Source organism: Platalea leucorodia, assembly GCF_965183815.1.
Source record: "Platalea leucorodia genome assembly, chromosome: 3".
NCBI classification, from domain to species: domain Eukaryota; kingdom Metazoa; phylum Chordata; class Aves; order Pelecaniformes; family Threskiornithidae; genus Platalea; species Platalea leucorodia.
Window position 1 is genome coordinate 101264574 of NC_138825.1, and position 25396 is coordinate 101289969.

Genomic DNA, 25396 nt, shown 5'->3' on the forward strand with positions numbered 1-25396 from the left:
CCAGCAAGGGGCAACTGTGAGGAAGGACCAGCACAGTTAATCAGCTGCAAGAGGGGGAAAGGTGCCATGTCCTGAATGTAGCAAAGTGCCTTTCTGCAACCAAGGATCAGTTGCACTTCCAGGTCCTTGAGGAAGGTGAGAGTTACCTGAGTGTCTGTTTAACTTTGCTGAAGGACAGTCTGGCGAACTCTGGACTGGACACTTTTTTCAGGTTATGAACCTTGATAATTCTGCTGTCTCAGAGCCATTCTCTCTCTCTCCCCATCTTTAGGGATCATTCCCCCATTGCAGCTAGACAACACGCATCAGTCCCAAACCTCTGTTCACCCTGTGTTGGTGTGCAAAGGCTGGCAGTGTCAGAGCTGTGGCTGCGTTGTGTCGCCTCACTTGTCTCCTGGCTGTGGGCTTGAGGCAGCCAGAGAGCCAGCCCAATGCTGCCAGCCCAGTGGCAAAGCAGTGTCAGCCCTGCATGAGCCACACTGAAACCATCCAAAACTGCGCATACGCAGGCTTTTAATAAGCTTGTTGGTACTGCAATCAAGATGTCTGGCAAACAACCAGAAATCAAGACTTTCCAGGCCAGACCCAGGCATTGAGTAAGGCTGTCACTGGACTGATAGAAAGCATGTATGCCTACCTCACTCCGTCAAATTTGCAACCTGCCTTTCTAGCTTAAACTGCCAGTAGAGGTGGATCTGAGCTACAATATCAAAGGTTTTTTGTGCTAACATTGACGTAAGCTTTGCACAGAGAGGCGAACACTGGGCTATGAATTCCAGCAGATAGGAATGCATCACAGGCTTGGACACTGCCCAGCTCCTCTGCACGTACCTCCCCCGTACACCAGGTACTTGCGATGCAGGCTTTTGAGGTTGTGCTGTGTGAGCCAGGCAGAGTGAAAATAACGGAATTTCCACCAGGCATCAGTAAAACCTGGCAAAAGTTGATGTAAGTAGTTGAACTGTTTGCAAACTGAGGAGGAAAGGGAGAAAGTCCTGATAGGATAAAATGTGATCAGAATACTAACTGTCTGCTAAGCAGCTAAAACACAGGCAACGACTCCTGCAAAGTGAGAGAGAAGATGAAAATACAGCAATTAATACCTTTATTTAGCAGTTAACAGGCAAGTACATGCAATACCATGTGCCTTTGCACAATCAAGTTCTAACAAGTTAAGAGATGTCCTTCAAAAAAGCACTGCCATACATTTCTCATTGGGATGCATGATAGGAACATGTTGGTTGTTCCTGTTTTTGAATAAAGGCTGATGGAACTGGATCTGCGTAATGGGATGTGGCATGAGAGTTGAAGAAATTTTTTATAGTGGCATCTAAAAAGCAGTCTCTTGCAAGCACAGCATTGCTTTTCATTGTTTGGGTTTTTAAATTTAATCACTGGTATGGCTGCAGATGTTCATGAAAGACTGAATCACAGAAGTTACACAAATGTTTAGTTTTTCATGCTTATTCACTTCACACTTGTCAGAACAGAGGGAGGGCTGAGTATTTGCCTGCAATATTTTCCAGCAGCTATATTGCTATTGCAGCACCCATCCTTTCAAAGGAGCAGTTTGGCCCATCCCATTTTCTCTGTCACTTTTCTTGTTTTAGGATCCCAAGGACAAGCAGGACTTATAGGTTGCTGGCCCTCTCTTCTTTCAACACAGTGGGAAGACATAATTGAAAGAATCTCAGCTAATTTCATCTCCTGAAACTTTCTGGCTTTGCTAATCTCTTTCCATGACACAGGGAATGGAGAAACATTAGGGCCCTGAATTAAGTACAGGATGAGTTAAAAACTCCTCAATGTCAAAAGCAAACAAACAAAATGTAGCGACTATAAATGAAAGCAAGAAAAACAACAAAACTGTATAACAGCTGTTGATGTGGTTAGAAAAAACTATTATTCTATGAGAAACAATTAAATCAAACAATTAAGCAGGAGGTTGGCATAAGGCAGCTAGGTAAAGCCTAGGAGTATGGGAAAGCAAACAGGTTAAGCGAGTTTTGCTGCTGTCTCAATATCCCTGAGGTACCTATGGATAATACTAGGCTTGCTTTGCTCGAGTTTCATTGGAGTTACATCAGAGATGCCAAAAACTGACGTTGTACTTAAGGGGACCCCCCCAACTTCTCTTATTGATGATTACAAAAACAGGGAAGCTTTTAATAAATGTTTTCTTGCTCAGATTACATAAATGAGCGACTGCTGAAGATAATTCAGTGGGAAGGCTGAGCTGAGGTTCCCTCCCACATCTGGGAGACAAACCTGACAACTAGCTAATGGCTATTCACTTACTCATTTAGTTCAAGATTTTCATCACTGCTACAATGATTGTTACTTCCTACTTTTCATAGGGCAAGGTAAGCATACATAGGTCAAAACTATTCCGCCGCAGTGTAATTTGGATTAGCTAACTTTGTTTAATATGTATGCATTTGTGAAACAAAAGCAACAATTCTTGTGATCATTTTAAAAGAGAAAAGGCCAATCAAGAAGTTTTAAATAAATATAGATAGATATCTAATAAGAAGAATAAAAGAAACAGGGTTGTTTCAAAGTAATATTTGCATACTGGAGCTGCACAAACATGAAAAATATTCACTGTGTACAGGGGAAAATATGCCTTCTGATTAACTCTACAAAGTGTTAGATAATCTAAGCATCCACCTCTGTTCCTCATTATATGAGAACAATTTCCTGATTTATTTTATATTTACAGACCCTCCTTGACTCCAACATGATGTAGGATAAAGCATGTAGTGTTTTTATTGGATCTTCTATTCCATTCCCAGTCAATATTTTCCTAATTATTTTGAATATTTCTGTTATAATTTTATGGGCCTCATTCAGTGTTTAATTCATATAAACTAGAGTTACTTTACATTTACTTCCCATAGCCATTTAAAAAAAAAAAAAAGACCTGTAAAGGCAAAATAGGGAAAATATGCAAAATATGGAATGGGGTAAAATGAAAACAAAATATACAAGTTCTAACTAGCGCTTGTGTCCTGTAATTTGCCTACAGCTTTCCTGTTGTAAAATTAGTTGTTTATGCCATTTTATTAGGCTTCCATTCATGAACAGAAGGTGCATCAGGCAAAATTGTTGATGACAATGTCTTTGCAATACTGTGGAAGACAATCCCTGTTACAGATGTAGATCACTGATCCAATCGTTTTGCTTCATACAGTCATTAATGGTGGACATGCAGGGTCTGGAAAGCCTTAGCAAAGCAGGACTTGGGACAGAGTCCCCAGGTAAGCTCCCTGTGTGAAATGGCAGGCATTTCAGCTCTTTCCTTTATGTAACTCTCACTTTCCTGGTGTTTGGTAACCTGCTTTTATGTTAACCAGCTAGTTTTCACTTTTTGAACTGTTTGGGTGAAAACAGCCAGGTGACCATCCAATCTGAATGTAACCAGCATCCAAAAGCCATCTGGAGAAAGAAAAGAAAACTGTAATGTCCCTTTCCTGCAAATAGCATCCCTACCCTTCACTGTTTCTCCAGGTTAGAAGTGTTCACATAAGGTGATGCTACCCTTTAAATAATATTTTAAAATTAAGATCTTATGTAATTCTAGGTTGAAATGGAAATAGCACATCAGAGTCCATGCACATAACCTTTAGTTATAACCCCCTGATTGTCTGCTCTTCGTCTCCAGGTTGCTTCAGACTGTATCGACCCCTCGATAGAAACCTCATGCTCAACACATAACCCATTTTGCCTTTAAACATGCGTGCATTTTGCACTCAACAACCCCCCTTTACACTAAAAGTTGTAGGAAGAGACAAATAAAACCTCTTTCTTAGATGTATTTTTTGAGACTCTCCTTGCTCCCTAATAGGATGGGGAAAACTTCTTCTGCTTCAGGGACACAAGGACACATTAACAACTCAACCACAACTTTGTCCATAATTTTGGTGTTCTAGTTGTGCTGTACACCAATTTCTCCATGTTTACAGCTGAGGTAATACTTGCTACAAGACAGTGTTCTAAAGATAATAAATTAATTCTTTTAAACCACCAAAATTTCCTAGAAGGATTACATACAGCAAACACTTGAGACATATCAAGTTTCTTGTGACATTGCAACTGGTTGTACAATGTATTTTAGAGTGAATTATATTTTTCTGTCAAAGTAGTAATGAATTTTAAGATGTTTTCTGTGATTTGAATTCCTAGGATGAAACTTTGTAGATTTTTCAAGTTTCAAATGTCCTCTTAAAAAAAAAAAAAACCAACCAAACAAACGAAAGAAGAACCACTTCAGCAAAATATTTAAAATATTTCTTTGATCTTTTGAGAATGAACAGCCTAATTTTAATTTACACTCCTCTCATATTATACTTCAACTTGTCGCTCAAGGTAAGTTTCTGATACCATTAGCCCAAGGTTGTTATACTTAAAAATCACGAAAATGTAGAATTGCATGGGCCCTAAACGTATTACCTGATACACACCTTTGTTCTGAGACTAAGACTATAGTTGCCTAGACTATTCCTGGCAAATTCTTGCCCAATCTTTTCTTAAAACTTCCCATTTCGGTTCACTTACTTTTCAAAACTGTCAGAAATTGTCATCCCACATTTGGAAAACTTATTTAAATAATCTAATTTGATAGTTTAAAAGAATGGCCTAAGGGTTTGGAGGTGTGTGTGGGGAAAATCCGAACAAATAAAATATATTAGAAAGTTGATAAGAAAGTTAATAATATTTTAGAACTGAAAGTCAGCCCATTTAAAAACTGGCTTATCAGAAATCCTAGAAAATGCAGCATATAATAACAAAATCCTGTTACATAAACCTTTAACACACAAAGAAAAATATCATTTACACATTATTCTGAAAAAGTTATACAATTTAAAAAACAGTTGGAATCTTAATTTATGTTTTAAGTAATCTCTTAAATTTAGTGAAATAACTACTAGATATGAGGTTTTATAAAATAGTTATCTTTTTCTACTATGTTCTTTATTTTAGAAAGAAAACCTAATTCAAGGTCAGAATCGGAGGGTAGAGATGAGATTTAAACAAGGAATGCTGTTTCCTTCTTGCATTAATCCTCCATTCCATTTTTGCAAACCCAGAAATGATATTATGGTAGACCCCAGGAAGAGCTGAAATACTGGTATGATTTTTCTGAATATGGATTAAGTTGTATCGTTTGCTAAAGGTTTGTGCAGAAATGTTAAGTGAGAGATAATTCACACCCCTCATAAAGTATATAGTTCACTCTCAACAACTGTTAATCCCAGATGAAGCTCGCCAGTAAGGGTGGAATGTGCAAGCTGTAATGTGTCTCCCAGCATCAAGTATGTAGGAGGTGTTTAAGAAAGAGCTAGCTCTAGCAATGTTGGCACAGGATGCCTTGTTCTGTCTACTTTTCCTTAATGATACTCTTCAAATTACTTGGGAGTTCAGCCCACACATGATTAACTAGCACGTTCAGGACAATTAGATGAAGAGTAGGCTATATTACAGTGCCTTACCCAAAACTGTGTTTCCAAATTATAACACTTTCCTCCTGAGCAGGACCTTGACCTTCAAGACATAGCTACACTGTCCTCAACATACTGTAAACTTATGCCATGCATATTAATGTGTGAAAGGCATGTTGCTCGCCTACTAGTCTCTCATGCCACTCAAGGTGTGTCTTGCTAGTTCTAGCTTGCAGAAGCAAAGAGTTTTCATTGATATACTACAGGGTGTTCAACCAGTTCTCACTATATCTGCAAATAAACAAGCATGAGTACAGATATAGATACATATTTTATCCAAGTGGAAGCCATTATATGAGGATGTTAATCCTCAGAAGTGACAGTCGCAACTTCTCTGTATGCTTTGTTTTTAGAAGGATATCTATGTATCTCTTTGCATGTAGTATAGGAACATCAGCTTTCATTTTACAATGAAAATGTGACATAGCACCCTTCCAAACCTTTACAGCAATGGAAAATATGGACACTGAGGATTAGTAACTACTCAGTGAAAATTCCAACTCATTGCTGGATTTTGCACCTGGGACATGGCAACCCTGGATGTACATACAGACTGGGGAACGAGATGCTGGAGAGCAGCCCCGTGAAGAGGGATCTGGGGGTTCTGGTTGACGGCAAGTTGAACATGAGCCAACAGTGTACCCTGGCAGCCAGGAGGGTCAACCATGTCCTGGGGTGCATCAAGCACTGCATTGCTAGCTGGTCAAGGGAAGTGATTGTCCCACTCTACTCTGCACTGGTGCGGCCTCATCTTGAGTTCTGTGTGCAGTTTTGGGAGCCACAGTATAAAAAGGATACGAAGCTACTAGAGAGTGTCCAGAGGAGAACCACGAAGATGGTGAGGGGTTTAGAGGAGAAGCCATAGGAGGAGCGGCTGAGGTCACTTGGTCTGTTCAGCCTGGAGAAGAGGAGACTGAGGGGAGACCTCATCGCAGTCTAAGGCTTCCTCACAAGGGGAAGAGGAGGGGCAGGCACTGATCTCTTCTCGCTGGCGACCAATGATAGGACCCGAGGGAACGGCAGGAAGATATGCCAGGGGAGGTTTAGGTTGGACATTAGGAAAATGTTCTTCACCCAGAGGGTGGTGGAGCACTGGAACAAACTTGCCCGCGACATAGTCACAGCGCCAAGCTTGACAATATTCAAGAAGCATTTGGACAATGCCCTCAGACATATGGTGTGAATTTTGGGGTTGTCCTATGCAGGGACAGGAGTCGGACTCGATGATCCTTGTGGGTCCCTTCCAACTCAGGACATTCTATGATTCTGTGATTAATGCCTCAGGAAAGTTATGATTAACTCTCTATTCTCTTTCATATTCTGGCCAGCACAGTAGCATTGTAGAGAAGTACACAAATGCACTAGTGACAATCTGAGCCCAAATCTGAGATGAACCATGGTCCTAAATTCTCTTTCTAAGTCAGTCAACAGAGTTGGATTAACTTCCAAAAAGGTTCACAATGCTCTCTAGGAACGCTGAGAGGAAAAATGTTGTTTGCTGTGGATTCCTAGAGTTCCACTATGATACAGAGTTGAAGACCAGAGGGGATCACTACCATGAGATAAGTTTGCCTGTGTAATGCAAGCCATTGAACTTCCATGGATCCTCTTCTGCTCAAGGTCTAACACCTATAAACAAAAATACAGCTTCAGAATCAGTATCCAAAATTATGTAGATATATTCCTTTATATAAAACTCCACCAATTCCCATCTACTTTCCATTGAGAGATTTGCCATTCCCTTGATAGGTCCTCAAATTCTTTCTTATTTTGATTCACTACCTTTTCATGAGAGTTCTGACTTGACGACACCTTGACACCCATTTAATCCAGTATTGGTCTCTCTATTTTTCCAGTGGTATCATAATTATAGCTTTCCCTGTTTGCTCAAAGGCATGTCTTTAGACCTTCTGTGAAAAGAATTTTTCCCATTAAGCAATGAGTTTTAAGTGTACACAGTCATCACTCAGTTATCAGGGGTAATGGAGGATTGGGAAAAACTAGATAAAACAAAAATACAGATAATAACAAGCACATGAATTACCCCGTGAAAGTACATTTAGTACATTCTCGAAGCTTAAAAAGTCCTGTTTATCCAGTTTTCGCTCAAGAGAGGGGTACTTTTACATAGCAACAGGCAGAGTTCTACCTGTTAGTATCAAACCCTCTTTATTATGCATTTTATGGACAGTTCTGTATGTGATATGTGCATGGGAGAGGAAGGAATAGAGGAAGGTGTGGTTAATATACAGTCTAGATAATCCACTCGGAAGAATCAAGTTACCTGAAACCTCTGGTCCCTGTAGTACTGATCCTGCTATTTCTGATATAAGAGGCACGTACATATGCCCAGTTTAAAACTAATACACGCCACTTGATTTCATGGCAACTACTTTCCTCTTTGCTTGCAACTGCCTCTCCCATGAAGAATTCCTGGGAGCCAACAGTGCTGTCATCCTCTTTGACTATGAGGCACATTCTCCCAGGGCGCTTCAGATATCTCCCCACGTGATGCACATGGTTGTAGTGGTCACATTTGCATGACGTTTTGGACAGAACATGGTGGTCTTCATAGGGAACTCAGATTTTGAATTAGTCATGACTTTCAACCTGCTTCTGACTGCAGTAGTTTTGGCTCTCGGTGTTGGTCTTGTGTCAAAGAGCAAGCTTCAGTCAAGACTGGACGATTTTCTTTCTCAGCACATTCTAACTCCTTGCCTAAGTGTTAACTCTGGGTTTCCTCAACATATCTATGAGCTTTGGCCTGTATCCCAATCATGATTTAACCTGTTATCACAGACTCCATTAACCTCATTAACTTGTAAGACTGGATCTGCTGCCTTAGAGTAGAGATGAACTGCTTTATGGGTACGTATTTTTGGGTCTCATCTTTTTCAGAAAAATTTTTGTATTTTACACAGAATGTTGTACTCCCTGAACATTTCTGATTTCCAGTTTCATCGTTAACTCAGGTACAGGTGACTGACTATGTCTTATTAAGAGCAAGGCCAACTGTTGCCAAAAATAAGACCATCTTCTGACTAGTTAGCACTCATCATTTACAGTTATGACATGGATTGTTATTTAAGTATCTACCAGTCCTACATGTTTCCAGAGAGTGTCAATGATGCTTTTAACTGATCCACTAAAGGTGATTTTTAGCTATCTTTAATTACATTAATGTGCTTTGCTTAGTCAACATTCAGAGCCGAGAGCATTAGATAGATGTGAACATGAGCTCAAGCACTGGTGTGTGATTGTCCATACTGTGCAATTGCTAGTGCATTCCCTGCCGCATGCACAAACTGGCCCTTCTTGAGGAAGAGTGCTTAGCTGTAAGGACATGAGCTGTGATGTACCATTTGCTCACAGGACCAGAGAACAGCTTCTTGCATATTATATTTAGCAGCACATACATAGCCAAAGAGTCTGACACTGATCTGCTTCCTTCAGCCATTAAGTTTAACTGATCACTAACACAAGCCACTAAAGAAGACAGCTAGGTCCAACCAATGTGGTCTGTAGCAGTTCAGTTCCCAACATCCACAGCCTATTCCCTTAAAATTAAAAGTTCTTAGTTTATTTTCTGTCCACAAAATGGTGCCAGTGCTAGTGGACGAGAGAGAGAGATAAGCTCATGAGGAGGTTGAGGACTAACACAGGGGCTACCAGGGAAGCCCCTGTGGCCAGGACTGAGCCCTGTCTCTGATCTCCTTGCAGTTTGCACTTGCAGGTGGGGGAATTCAGGCTTCTATTTCCCCCACGCTTGCCCTGGCTCCCAAGTGACATGTTCTCTTTACTACTTAATAAAAATTAGGCCACACGCTAGTTATGACAGCTTAATAGTCAAACAATACTAAGAGACTACATCTGATAATGGTATATTGGATAAAAGATACTGGCCATGAGTCTGATTATACAGAGACAGTGAACTGACAGTGTTCACACTCAGGTTGCTGGTAAATTCACTAATATTAATTAATATATTAATAATAATTATTATTAATTAATATTCACTAATCTTTAGCCAAGAAATTATTCTTGGAATATCCTGCAGAAACATAATGAAGAGTTTTCCCTTAAAATTACAATTTAAACATACAGAGTATCTAATCAACACATATCCTGTCAGCTTCAAATTATTTTAGCCTGTTCATCAAAAAGTCATGCAATGAAATTAAGTTTGCTATGTAAGTCCAGGTAAACTAAACCTAGCACTATTGCACTAACATTCAGTTGTTTGACAGGATAGATAGGTCTTTGGTATCAGGTGACTGGTATCAATTATATTATCATCCTCTAGCTTTCTATTAATAAAGCTTTGGACCAACTTTTATGTCATTTTACCCACAATTAATAACTAATTTTCAGGCTTGTCATTCTCTGGTGACATTATTCAGTCTATCAAAGACTGCAGAGCATTATTTTTCTTTTATTTCTATGCTCCTTTGATCAATATCTAAAGATTTAGTTTGATATAAAAAAGCAGTCAATAAAAGCCCTTGCTCCCATGCTACATTGTCTCCTACTGAAGATTATGACACAAAATAAAAGCTTCATCATATAAATAACTACTCAATAAACATTTATTTTTACTTGTATGATTACCAAAACCTTGCCACGCAAACCCAATACAATAATTGTGACAAAAGTATACCATTTTTGCTATCAAGCCAGCAGTGAGCAATATTAGTGGAGATTTCCTGATGAGAACTCCTTGGTTTATTTTTCTCTTCCTCTTAACAGTGTGTAAGAGGTTAGTTGCAAATCAGACTTCATTTGCACAGAGGTTTGGTTTGGTTATTTTTTCAGCAAAAGATAGGTGAAAAAGAGCTGAACAATCATCCAGTTTTCTGCTTTAGGTGGGGCTTCATCCCACAGGTTCTGATTAAAATAGATGCTGCAGAAATATTAGTTGTGCTGTGTATTTTGAAAGTGTGTACACAGCAGGAGCCTGAACATGAACTGCTCAAATATCAGGAAGTCACCTAGGAAGAATACAATGGCAACTGATGTTTGAGGTTTGGTTTTGTTATTTTCATCCATTGTTTCCTATATTTCTGTGAGGCCAGAACTACGTGAATTCATTTCAGAGAACTGTGCTCTGAAAGTTATGGTGAATTCAAGCTGCCTGGTATTTTTGTGTCATTTCTGCAACTTGGCTGCTGTTCTCAAGGATGCTAGATTCGTCTGTTTCTGAAGGTGGGAATAGGGTATTTCTAACTTACTACCTGCTTTCATAATAGAAAAAACATAGCACTTATGCATCTGACAGAACCAGAGGATTTAGTTTTTCTCTCTCACAAAGTCCCAGCCCATTGAAGGGAGCAGGAGTTATGTCACCAACTTCATTGAAGCTAGAAATGCATCCTAAGCTACAAGAATACCATCAGAGTGAGACCACAGTTCAAGCTTTTATGCTTAGTTAATTTTTTTCAGAGGCCCAGATAATTAAATTAATTTTAGAAAGATTTTTTTATTTTATTCTTTCAACAGAAAGGGGACTGTTTAAATTGAATATGCAATATTTTCTATTTATATTTACTCTGGTTTTGTTGCTTAACAACTCATTGGTTTTCATTCATCCTAACATACCTTGCAGAGCTTCAAACATGTTTTGTGCTGCTATTGTGAAAACTCAGTTGTAAAATCCATAGAGTGATTTCAGATCATTTTGCATTTGCAACTTGCTTTTAAGTACTCAGTGACCTAAATTTTGCAAAGGACTCAGGACTATAAGGTAGGACACTGTGACATCTGAAGGAGAACTCCTTGGCCAGGTGGCTCCTGAGTGTTTTCACAACTGTGTTACAGAATAGGTTGTGTAATTGTAGTTTGCACAGCAGCCTGGTGTTAAAGAGTCAGATTTTTATTGAGCAATAGACAAGTAAAGCAGAAAATAACTCAAGTGATAATTAAACAGCACTACATGCAAAAAGACAGAAAGATGTCTAAATACAATTAGCTGAACATGGTCACATATGTGAATGGACTAGCATGACCCACCTGTCTTTTACAAGTTAAGCTAATGAACAAATAGATTATATTGATTTGACTAACAGTACTCCGTGTCATTATTAGAGTTGAAAGTCAACAAGTTTTCCCTCTGGTAAGACGTACCAAATATAACATAATTCATACAACCAGCCTAACTGGTTTTATGTAGGAAGTTTCACAGAGCAGTTATTTTCCATTTCCATAGAAACTGTTGCCTCGTTTAACAAGTGCCTTTCTCCACTCCTGGGGATCCTTCAGGAACGCACAGTTAATTAGAGAGGTCTCCATGGGGGCTTTTACCAGATTTTGTGATTTTCCCTGTTCATTTTGCACCTCATAAGGCAGAATTCCCTAGGTAACTTTAAAAATCAGTGGGTTCTGAGTCTTTTAGGAAAAAAATGCCTGTTTTATAAAATGCCAAAGAGAAGGAAATAGAGATGAAAGAAAAAAAAATAGCTACAACCCACTGATGCATGCTGTTATACTATTGACAACTGCATCATATAGGAAATTCAACTAGAATTAGTTTAAACTGACTTTGAGGTTCATTACTGGTTCAAGACAAAATAATAATATAACATTAAGGTTTTCACCCATAAGAGTGTTTCTTTGCACTTATTTCTCAATTATTATCATACTTTTGTCTTCTTTTTTAGTCACTTTACGTTTTTTATGAGGCTTTTTCTGAATGGAGTACAAACTAATAAGCCTATACCAGGATTTATAAAACAAAACAAAAACTGAAATACTGTTTAAAAATTGTTTGCAAATCATATGAAGGATGGTTAAAATAAAGTGTCGCATATATATCTGACAAAGTCACTTCCTAGTTTGAAAATGCCTAAATCTACAGTTGTTATTAATTTCTGCTGAGAACATAACAAGACTGGAGGAAGGAGGGGCACTGGAAGGAGCATATTTGTATGTGGGTGGCAAAGAGAGGGATGAGAGAGGTAGAGGATGTTTTGAGCAATTTTGGGTGAGGAGGGGGAAAATTGGCAGGGCAGATGGGTCCCTTAAAAGCAGGATGGCAGAGGAGACCTGTGTAGGATGCTGAGCAAGAGGCAGGAGTCAGAAGGGTCCAGGTATCTCCAGAGGTCTAGGTAGGAGAGAGGAGTCTGGATAGTTTCAGAGAGAGATTTCTGTAGCAGATTATGGATGTGGTTTGGGGAGAGATGAAGGCAACGGATGTTCTTTCTTCCCTCCTATACTCAACTTACTCCTTTTGTGCTCTTCCAGGTTTTAAGAACAGTCCTCCCCCTTCTCCTAGCAGTCCTTTCCCACCAGGAACAAGCTCAAACCATCTTCTTGGCCTTTGGGACCTCTTGACAAGGGCAGGGCTGTTTCTTTTGGGAGGAAAGTAGCAGGATGCTGCAAGGGTGGTTCTGCCACTGCGAGTGCCTCAGGGTGAGTGGTGCAGTGGTGTCGGACGAGCTGGGCTGCACCCCAAGCCACCACTGCCCTCACCTCTCCTCAAGCACATGTCAAGCCTGTTCTCCAGCAAAAACGACTGGAACGCAAATGTCCTGCCTGTAAACTGACTCCCTGGCTTCCAAATTCTTTCTGTAGTGCTAGCCCTTCCCCATAGATCCTGGGTCCGTGCAGGGAGAAGTGGCAAGGCTTCAGCAGCAAACTCTGTCCTCTGCAACTGACTACTTTCCCTACAGCAACAGCTGTAACTGGAAAGTGGAAAATGTGGGCTTGGATACTTTTGGGCCAAGGAGAGAAATCTTCTCACTTCTGGATGATGGTTTTAAATACTAGGCCACATATATTACTAGGGAAGAGGGAACTCTTCCTGATATGTTTTGGAAAAAAAAAAGCCAACAAGTTTTAGGTTTTTATGAAAGAGAAGATATTTTCAGCACTATCCAGAGTGCAGAAGGCACCTTCTATCAGCAAGTGACTGGTCAATAAATGTCCCAGACAGACTGTCCTTGAAATTTCCTGTCTTGGCTAATTCCAGTCTTCTTCACACGCCGTCTTCCGAACTCTGTTCTTGCGACAGGCTGGAGGCACACAGGGATGGCTTTTGATCCTGCTATAGCAACCAGATAAATAAGTCTCTTTGGGGAACTTGGGCTGAGACAAAGTGGAAGTTGGTATAATTTAATCTTTCCATTAGGGCATATCTAAAAAGTTTTTAGAAAAGTAATTCCTTCATTTTGTCTACATAGTGTCATTGCCGATGAAAATTAAATTTTATTAAAGGAAATACAGTGTGCTGGTCTCTGTATCACTTAGGTACTGAGAAATCAGCTGCATGCTGTGAACTTCATCCAGCGGAAGCTGTTACCAAAGTAGACAGCATTTAGCCAAAAAGAGATAGAGTAATAGGAGCCCAGCCTAGCAAAAAATCCCTGCATGAATCCCCAGTTACTCCAGTCTCACAGTCACAAATGCTTCCAAGCAAGCTAAGGCCAATCTCCAGCAGACAGCTATTGTCGAGGAACATTAAATGGGAACACGATTTGAAGAGGTAGTCTAGCAGAAGGGGCTCCACTTAACTATGACTCTTAGAGCTACTGCTGCTCACAGCTCCCCATTTGCTTTGTGTTCCTCTTCCTCCTTAAAAAGCATGGGCAGGACAACTGTGCTTTGCTCGTTATCCCTTTTTGCAGCAGGACCTGTTTGTACTGAGAAAGGTAAAGTGACCTCTATTAATTCATGATTCAAATGAACAGTTACTTCATCTGAGTTTTGAAATGACTGGCATTAGAAAAGCCTTTGCATCTCTCAAGGGGCTCTGTTTTATGAGCAGAGAAGGCCTAAGGTAGATCCTTCAAAAGCTCTCCACCTGCCTGGCTCAGAGTATGAGTTGACAACTTATCACTTGGAATAAGTAAATCTTCATCTTTAGTATGATATGGACACAAATGACGTTTCTGACAACTTTAGCATGACCTAGACTATATCCTTTTAGTTTCTTCAAAACAAACTCCTTATCTTTCTAGCCATACAGGATGTAAGTCTTGGAATTTAAAAACAAAGTTTTAATATAATCAGATCAGGTTTGATTAAGCATCACCATGTTTGGGTTTACTTGCAATATCTGTCTTTACAATCTAGTTCTTTCAAGCCTGCTCTCATCTGAACTATTACAGTATGTAAACCAAGCTATACTGGCATGCTGTACCTGCAGGAGATTGTGAGTACAGCATTCTGCTCATGGGAGTGCCGAAAGTTAAGGAACTGAACTGCAACCATTTAAATTCATCACAAACTCGTAATTATCAATTGTGCCACATACCATATACACCTCAACAGAGTTTATTAAAATGAAGAAATATGCAGGTAGGTTTAAGAATAATTGTTACTAAGACATATCCTACTAAATATAATGCAAAGGGTAATTTCACTCCATTGGATATTGCATAGTTCTTTGTAACCATGGGAGAGGAAAAGAAAACCACCCAAAAGACTTGCTTGAGGCATTTCTTTCTTCTACATCCATTGTGAAATCTTTTCAGTTCTTGGCAGGAAGTCCAGCATTTGCATACAAAGCCAAAGAAAATAGCTACAATTTTATATATTAAAATAAGAAAGAAAGAGATGAGAGCTATTTTAAAAAAAAAAAAAAAAAAAAGGAAATTTAGTACATACTAGCTATTGGTCTACAATATGTGATGCACTTACATTACAAGAAAATAGATGCAGTTCAGTTTCAAAATCATTTGAATGGTCCACTTGAGGATTCTAAAAGATAGCAAAGAAGTCAAATAATTAAACCATCTCAAACAATGCTCAAATGTTATTCCCCAGAATTGTGAAACCTAGGGAGTGAAATCTGAATTTCGCTGTTAACTAAGTAGAGTCCTTCAGGACATGCTGTGACTATTTCTCAAAGTACCACAATAAATGCAACCTTATCCTGAAGCACCAAAAAATATCATCCTCAGCTTTCAGCTGGGAGAAGCATCTGAGCAAGTGATGACTAAAAATCCCAGTAGAATTGAAAAAAAAAGAAAACAAAGTAGAACATTGTTTCATAACTCCCATGTACAAAAATGAAGAATCAAAGTAATTAGAAAGTGATTGTATTCTAGACGTCGAGTGGAGGAAGGTCAGATCCTCAATAAATATCAAAAACAAGTAAGCTGATTTTTAGAACAATTAAGCACTGAGGACAAAACAGAAATGTCATTGTTTTCTGCCAGTTTGTGGTGGTTCACACACATCTTAAAGATTCAGTACAATCCTGATCATCGCTATCAACAAAATAAATCAAAAGGGTAAAAATAATGTCTGAAGATGTGAGAGAGCTTGAAGAGTTACTAAAAAAAATAAAACTCATTGGCTAAAGGTGACAAGAAGATTATGATAAAGATCCAGAAAATTACAAACAGCAGAGGACATTTGGGATGGATAGTTCACTATTTGTCACAATATCTTGGGGACAACTAATGAGATGATGAACGAGCAGATTTATAGCTAAAAAGAATTATTTTTTTCCTGCACAACGTATAATAAAACATAGAAGTCATTGACGGGACATATTAGGACAGATTATAATGAAATTCAGGCAAGGAAATAAATGGAAGATATGTCCGTTGCTGAGCATTAAAATCATTGCTATTTCCAACATAAAATATCCTTGAATAACCAGAAGCTGGAAGGATTTTCTAGAAAAAAAGATCCCTTTATCCATGCATAGTACTTCAACACTCTCTAATCATGCACCTCTGACTAATGGATCAAAGACCAGTAGGAAATAAAAAATCTCTTGGTTTGCGAGGAACAACAGGACTAAACTAAATGACTTATGAGACAACAAATAATAAGAAAAAAAGAGAAAATTAGAGGTCTAAAATAGTAAAATCAGAGATACGTCTGCTCTGCACATATCCTTTCACAAAGGCATTGAATCAGCCAATATTATGGGGCAGCCTGGAGGCAAAACAAAGCAAAGGACATGCAGGAGGCCCTAAGGCATGTGCAAATTGCTAAAATAACAGGGTCAGGACACCAGCTCAGCACTGTTCCTATCATCCGTACCGTTTCATTCCTAGCAGACTTCCAGGCATGGCAGGTCTAGTTTTAGGGCTGTCGCAACTATCAGACAATGCCCAGGAAAGGTCTGAGGAACAGCATGAGCCAGAGATTATTTCCAGTATGCGATTTGGACAGAGCTGGCCTGTTTGGATCAGGGAAGGGAGTTTAGCTATGGCACGCTGCGCTACACTACTTGCCCTCAGGGCCACATGACAGACCCTGTTTTCTGGTACGGATATATGTGATCACACGGCTTCCCGTTAAGCTTTTTGGCAGAGTGGATGGGCTACTTACTCCTCACCAACTTGGAAGAGGCTGGACAAGGAATTCCCAAGACTACAAAATCATTAAGAATATAAGATGAAAAGCCGAGAAGAATATAACCAGGATCTCAGTATGATGTTATAATGGGGCTGAAAAAGACATTGCACTAAAACATACTTCCTTGTAGCTGTGTGCAAGTGTCTTCTTGTCACCACAGAAAACAGAACTAGAGGATAGAAGGGTTCATTGATATTGTTTGAGGCTCAGTGGAAGTAAAACCCACACTACTGTTCTTGGGGCAGGAGCAAGGAGGATGGGCATGAATACAAACCCCATGTTTTCATAGCCAATGGTAACTGGCCAGTAGGTTATTCTGTCTCTTCAGAAAACAAGGTTGTGGGGTTTGGGATTTTTTTTCTAACCTAGTCTGCACTGGGTCCTGCAGGTGTCCTAAACATTCCCCTAGGAGAGGAAGTAAAAGGCCTGGGCTGCTTCCACACTTTCTCCCCTCCTCTTTAAGACCATGCAAAGACATAATTCTTACTAGAGGCTCTACAGAACATGTGCCTGTTTACCTCATTTATCTCAGCATTGCCTTTACACTGTCTGAATATCAGGCAGTTGTCCTACCTCCAGCCATAATATCTGTTAAGTATTTCTTAAATTCAAGGTGCAGCCAAGATGATGGATCTTTTCGAGAATGTATATGTTCCTATATGTATGAAAAAGATTCATATAAACAGTCATTTCTGCGTCAATGTTGTGTTCCTATTTAAAATTCACAGCAACAAGCAAGGGAAATACAAGCCTCTTTGAGCCTCCACCCACGAATTGATGACTCTATACAGATCAACAGAAGAAAATCCTGTTTGTAATGAACATATAACAATGGTGTAGCAACTCTGACACAGATCTTGGTGTAAAGAACGAAATATTTCTATGCAGCCTGACAACCACCCAGGCTTGTCCTTGCCCTCTTTATCTGTACAGCTTGGGCTAAAACTACACACTTGACAACCAGGCCACTGCAAAGAGGGTCTACTGGGCCTATGGGCTCTGCTTTTCATTTAATTTCTTTTTGAAGAGGAAAAATAATAGTATCATCTCCCATGCATATTCCACTTTTGACATTAGGATAAGGTCACTAAGTCAATTATGTCAATTCTTGACATGACTTCTCCTTCCTAGTTCAAAGGGCAAAAACGTTTAACTGCTGTCAACTTTTAAATAGTCAACACTACTCACCAACAGGAATGGGTCAATGTGAAGCACCCAGAGCTGTTGCACAGTGCACATGCCAGGGTTGTCTCTGCATCCCCATGCTCAGTTAAGAACAGAGTTCTGTTGTCATCAGAATGGCTACAGCTGAATAAGGCAGAATTAAAGCTGAGTTTGTGGAAAATCAAGCAGCAGCAGCAGAGCGACGTGTATGGCCAGCAGGCATCAACCAGCCATTTCCAGTAGAGATGAGCACAATGAGAAAATATGCCATTTATGTATGTAACTGAGAGGATTTTTTAACTAAGATACCTGGGGTTGTTTAGCCTGGAGAAGAGGAGGCTGAGGGGAGACCTTACTGCTCTCTACAACTACCTGAAAGGAGGCTGTAGCGAGGTGGGGGGTCGGTCTCTTCTCCCTAGTAACAAGTGATAGGATGAGAGGAAACGGCCTCAAGCTGTGCCAGGGGAAGTTTAGGTTGGATGTTAGAAAAAACTTCTTCACCGAAAGGGTGGTCAGGCATTGGAACAGGCTGCCCAGGGAAGTGGTTGAGTCTCCATCCCTGGAGGTATTTAAAAGAAGGGTAGATGTGGTGCTCGAGGACATGGTTTAGTGGTGGACTTGGCAGTGGTAGGTTAACGGTTGCACTCGATGATCTTAAAGGTCTTTTCCAACCTTAACGATTCTATCTTTCTAGATCTATTGCCCTCCTTGTGGGTATGATGGTAGAAATGGACAGTAACAATTTAAATGGCAATATTGTTATGAAGAGCTCCTTTGACCTATTCATTCAGCTTTCTTATTTCCAAGATCCTTGTAAAGGGGGAAAGAAAGTTTCATTTTCAATTACATGTACTTGAAGTGGATGAATATTGATGGATTTTTACTTAATTTATTAGGGGCGTTAGAGACATGGAGAGAGTCAGATTGTGCACCCCAAAGCCAGAGGAGCTCTTTCTTATAGGCCCACTAATTTCAGTAGGAGAAATAACTGCCTGAACTAGCTCAAATTGCATCATTTTGACTGCTTTAGACAGCTAAAAAAAGGAAAAGGAAGCTACTTTTCAATATGTTTAATGTTCATTTCTACCAATAGGTGTGGGAGAAGCCATCCTCTGAGTACTTTTTATTTTGTGGTGACACAATATAGCAAGTGCTAAATAACAAGCATACAAACCTGCTGATGAAAGAAGTCAGCAGTCCCATTTTATTGAAGGAGAGGAGGTGTTAATTACAGACTTCATGGTAACTGAGCTGACAAGAACTAATGAGTAGAATATTCAAATTCAGATGGTGCATTATTTCCTGATTCTTACACGTTCAGATATTTAGACTAAGGTTAAGATGGACAACATTTTTCTTTTTACTTTAAAAAATGTTTTCCTATACTTCATGTTAAAGTCTGTTTTATCTGCAAATACAGGGGAGAATATAAGGCAGTAAAAAAAAGCAATTCAGTCTTATCAGAATTAAAACTATTCAAGTATCCATAGACCTAAAGACAAAAGCAAGTTTGAAGCAGAAATGCTACATCAAGAGAAACCAATGCAGCTCCAATCAACAGTATCAATTTTTCATTAGTGTACAGCAGCAAGCCCAGCTCCGGTTCAGGTGGAAAGTGCTGGTCCCAGTGACCAACTGTTACCCCAGGGATCTAAGGCCCAGGTTAGGTGTCTGTTCTGCATTGGCAGGATTTAGGTGTCAGCCTTCCTTCACTAGTTTGGAGAAATGCTGCTTCATTGCCACAGTAGTTGCAGGTGCGTATGTTCCGCTTGAACGATGCGTTCGGGTCCCTCGGCACTGTTAGCGAGTACATTCAGGCGTGCTTCCCTCTTCCCTGCCCTTTGCCACAGGTAAAGGCTTACCCTACCCAAGCCTATTTGGCATTCAGGTGAGGTATCTCTGTGCCCAAGTCTCTTTGAGACCTCAGTCCGGCCTTCAAACATCTTTCTTTGATGCTAATGATGATATAACAGTCATGTGAAGTTTAGGCTATATTTGAGTAGACTAAGCCTGTATTTGAGTAGACTAAGACTAAGACAAATCTTGTCACTGAAACCCTTTGGGATTTCCTGTACACAGACTGTTTAGTGAGCGTGGGACAAATTTCAACTCATTGCAGCCATCTAAAAGTTAAACTGCCAATCTAAGCTACATCACCTCAAAGACACCTCCAGAAGATGATTCATTTCACATACTATGAACACCCTCAGATGCTCTTTTCTCTCTGTTGATCACAGAAGGAGCTGAGGTGCCTCACTTAGGCTATGATCAAGTAAAAAAGGAAGAATTTAATGTTAGGGCTATTTGATCTTCCACTTTGGTTTCTTGTAATGTACTGTGTTTTGCGTATAAATTAGGTTCTGTATGGGAAGTATTTGCTGTTTTGTTACCAGTGGTCATTAATATACTTGGACAAGTAATATGCTGTCATAACCTCAATACTAAGAAAAGCACCTTCACATATGGAAACTTAAACCTGTAGTGTCTTATTGGTGCTGGTTTCAAATATTACAGCTGGCTAGAAGTAGACTATTTTAAAGCACAATTTTTTAAAAAAGCAGAGGAAAGCAGCAGGTCAAACCACATGAGAGAGTACAGTGAGTGGGAAGGACACAGCTTTATGTTGATGATAATTTTATTCTTTCAGGCTCAAGTGACTTGCATTATCTTTTCTGCAGCTAAAATTCCATTGTGTTTATGTTAGTTAATCAAAAAATACAAGTCAGTTATTTTTCCCTGTAGGCAAAGGATTTTTTGTGAAGGCATTTAAACTACGTACTAAAATTTAAATACATTGAGTTAGCTATTGATTTCCCTTGAATATCTAAGCACACACACAAATTAGTTCAGAACCTTTTCTATTAGACAACGGTCACATAAAGTAATTAAAAATTAGTTATCAGAGCTTCATTTTGTCAGTAGTTTATTCTGTAATTCTTAATAATGATACAGTGGAAGAAATTTATTAATACATTAAATTTATTAAATAAATATTGCATATGTCACGTAACTGAAGTTTGAGCTTAGTTCAGATTTGCAGAGGTACTTCAATTCTGTTTTTGCTACCATTTCTTCGGTCCTTATGCTGTTCTTCAGACTAAAGTTTTAACATACTATTATGGACACACAAAAAAGGGAAGATTCAAAATATGCAGATAAAAAGAAGGAGCACGATTCCCATGGATTTTTAATAAATTTTATACCTAACAGCTATTTATGTTTTTAAAGTATTTCCTCAAGTGATTTAAATCAAGGAGAAAACAGAATATTCAAACTCTAGTGAGTACAAGCAAACTTTGTGCATGTAGGTGAGGATTTTAAACCTGCATGCTCTTGGTTACCCTTATTTCACAGCTAGTACCTAGCACCAGTGAGGTGCTACTGCCTTGTAAAACTACTGTTCAAGACTTGCCCTGTTGAGCGAGGGCTAGATATTGAACATGACCATGGTCACAACCAGCAGTGGAGATTCACAGGCAGCCAGGGCCAGTTTCTGTGGCATTTGACACTAGACTGCCTTCAGGAGAAATAAAACTAGCGCTAACAGCCACATCTTGCCCAGTGCTTTGTGATACGTAACAAACTCTTTATTTCTTTGTTAGCTGTCTTGCAGATACTGCTTTATCACTAGCTATTTAGCATGAACTGGTTTCCTGTTTTATGTGATTCACTTTATGAAAATTATTTATTTCCTGTTAAATCCTTTCTACTAAAAAAAAAACCTAAGTCAATCGTCATACCACTAATTTTGTCCAAAGCCTGTGATTTTGATTACACAGTGTTTAATCAAATAAAGAATGATATTTTATAAGTAGCATTATTTGAAATTAGTCTGATGAGCAGAGCAACTGGAGGAGCCAGAGAACAGAGCAATAAACAGGAAAGGGCGTTGTGACAAGTAATGCAAGGAAGTAAAGGCTATGATGGAAACTGAGGTAGCAGTGGAAGCAACCCAAAAATTTAAAGATGTGTGTTGTCCTTGAGTAGATGCAAGCTAGTCATAGAAAAGGATTATCACCTGACATCTTCAATTTCCATGTGTTCTGAAACATAGGGATAGAGCTGAAGAAGAATGGGTATTTGAAGGAACAGCAGAGAAGCAATGAAGTTTCAGGGACAACTGAGCCCTTGCAGATACCTGCTGAAAAACAATGCCTGGAAAACAGATAAGTGTTCAAGAACAGAAGATTTATAAGCAAGGCCAAGGACTGTGGTAGTTGGTGGAGCAAACAAAGAGAGCTGTTGACTGTCAGATTAGATAAGAGGATTAATGCATGTTATTTCTCCTTTGACACAATCACAATGAGTCACAGAAAGCCACCAACTTCAGCAACAATCAAGACAGTATTAACGTTTTTGATGCCAAAAATAAGCATTCTGAAACACAACAATCTTTGTGCTAGCCAATTGTTTTAACATACCTAAGAGGATGGATAGAGAGGAAAACATACTGCATGAGTAAGCATCAAACTGCCCCTTAAGCATACTCTTATTTTATTTTATGTGTATTTTACACTCCTCTGTGTATATCCCCAATACATTTGAGGCACTTTATTTTTCTGGCTAAACTTCATTCATTGCCTTTAAACCCATCGTATATTTGAAACAACAGCAGGAGTTCTGTGTTCCTTATAAAAATTACCTAGGCATCACAAAGTATCCTGTCAAAATACTTGGCATCAAGGCATCCCAGTCTCATAAGTATTTTGTAAGAATACCATAATTACCTTTTAAACAGCTTTCAGTTCAAGAGACCAAACACACCAAGTTAAGCCTGTTAACACAAGATAGATATCTTGCGTCAAAACCAAGTAATTTCTTTCCATTAACTATCCACTAAACTTTCCAGTTTCTATCAAGAGATCAGTTTCTTTTTTTTCACTTCCAAAGCAACTAACAGCACAAAAGAGAAGATAATAGAGAAAGTCAGAGGGTAGCACAGGTTTCAGATCAGAAGCGAAGGTGCTTCTCTGGAAGATCTGCAGGGACAAAGCAAACCTGAAGGGGGAGAATAAGTTTTGCACAAAAGTATGGCCTTTGAAAGCAATTTCAGTCAAAAGAATTCAACAGAAGCTTCAAAGGCTGATTTCAATGATGACCCACTGTCCTGTGAAATAATATAGTCACCTGGCTAGTTTTGCAGGAGCTATTAATGGAATTCTTCTTGAAAGAAACTAGGACTTTTTAGTCAAAATGTATTTACTGGTTACTGACTCACTGACTGATGACAAAGAAGTGAAGCACACACCAAACCCATCAACAGGCAATTTGGTTTCTTTATGAAACAGGAACATAAATACCAGAGAAATAATAGAAAAGTCAGAGAAGTTTCCTACTTTCTATTACAATGAAAGAAAGGAAGCAAATGTTGTTTCTGAATAAAATTGTGTTGACTCTGGTAGTCAAGAAATAAGTTTCCCACATGCACTCTTGAATTCCACTGCCCAAAGCCATGTTTTAACTTGCAGTAAAACTGCAGATACTCGAATGACTTTAAATGCTCACTTAATAGCCCATTTTTTGCCTATGACCACGACCCTGCTATGAATTTCTTCCACTGGACTCCTTTTGCATAATACATTAGGTATGAATGTGGCCTTATTATCCTTAACTGCCGTCCCTTATCCACTTGGAACATCACCATGGACTTTGCCTGAACTTCCCCCTTCCCTCTTTGTATGAGCGTCTTACCACCTCCTATATATCATTAGATGCTTTCTTCATTTATGTATGGATTTTGTTTCATTACTTGTCAAAAACCCATGGATTTCTTTGTCCTAAACTTTCTCCTCTGCTATGAGGTATTCTGTCAGTGTTTTTAAAATAATACCCCTACTGCTATTTGAAACAATGCCCATAATGCTTAATATTGACAAATTTCCAGTTGACCACTGCATTCCCAGGGGTATTCTGTGCAGTTTTCAAGTGAAAGCAAGAGTCTCAATTTCAGGAATATACAGCATGGGAACAAAATATCAAACTAAGGTTGTCTCAAAGGCATAGCTGCAATGCCAGCTTGGTTTCTTCAAAAGACGCAATATATTTGTGTTTCCATTGCTATTGTGTTCAAAGCCTCATTGTTCTAAAGAAGGTTGTTACAATTAAGTTTGGAGAGAGATGACATATGGCTTTTTTACATGTTAACAGTAAAACTTCGTGCATACTACAATGCAGACTTTGGCTTCCATGGGGAATTTTGCCCAGCCGAGAGTTAGAATTCCATTTCTTTAGCCCAAGTTTCCTAATGATTTCCTCTATTTCCAGTTTTCAAAGTTCTTCTGCATCTGTCCCTGACTAATACTAATTAGGGTGCTCTCTTTAAACTCTCATCTGCTCCACCAAGTGTTTTAAAGGGTGCCAAGCACACCATCCAAATTTTGTGTGCTGCTTCTGCCATCTCCTGTGTATCTGTTTAATATCTGACAGGTTTGCAAAAAAGCGGGAGAGAAGGGATAATTTAATATTTATCAGCAAAACCAGTTTGAGAATAGCAACAATACAACCAACTGATTCTTCCTCCAGGAAAAAAACAAAACAAAACAAACTGCTCATCATAAACTAATTGTATAGATTAGATATTTAGATGAAGAAAAAGCTTTTCATCTTATACCATGACATTTTTACAAGTGGGAAGTATTTAATAAAAAATGCGAGATGGGAAATGTTTGAAGAATGTCCTGGTTTGGGAGGTCAGTGTTTTATTTACTTGGTGCAGGACATTATGGTAGAGAGATTTCATAAAGTTAAATGAACAATGACAAATCTGCTTGTTGCACACTGTTTGAAACGAGTGTTTACAGTTACTGCAGAGATCTTTCTAGAATTTAGTTGTGATTTGGTTTATGAGACCTTTCCGATTCTATTAAATGAGCTAAATACAGACTAAGGACTAACCTAAAACCCACTGAAGTTATTATAAGTTATTTATCTACTGAGGCAAGAAATCTAACTTCTCTTTTCTGCGTAAGTTTCAGGTCACCTACAAATGAGCTTTTTCTTGCTCATTTATGAGAGTTCTCCTAAGCTTACCTAGAAAAAGTCTTCACTCTCAGAGAAGACAATCTTCCCTCCCATTAATCACCTTCTCTTTGCGCCGGGGGAAAGCTCGTGTACAGGTTACTTCTGAGAGCCCCAGAGAAACAAGAAAAATTGCATTAAAACAATGGGAGGAGGAGGAATTTGCAGATGCATGGCAGACCAAGGAAACAAGTGCGAAACTGTGGTCTCTGCTGCTGCTGCTGCTTCCTGAGGGCAGGCCATGTTGATTGGCACTAGACTGCAGATTGTCCCGCTGTTCAGAGAAAAACAGAGAATAACACTAAACATCTAAAGAGTAATTCAAGAAAAAAGGTCAACTGAAGATGCCACTATTTTTAGATAACAAAAAAGACAGTCTCAAAAGGTTCAGAAGGGCTATATGA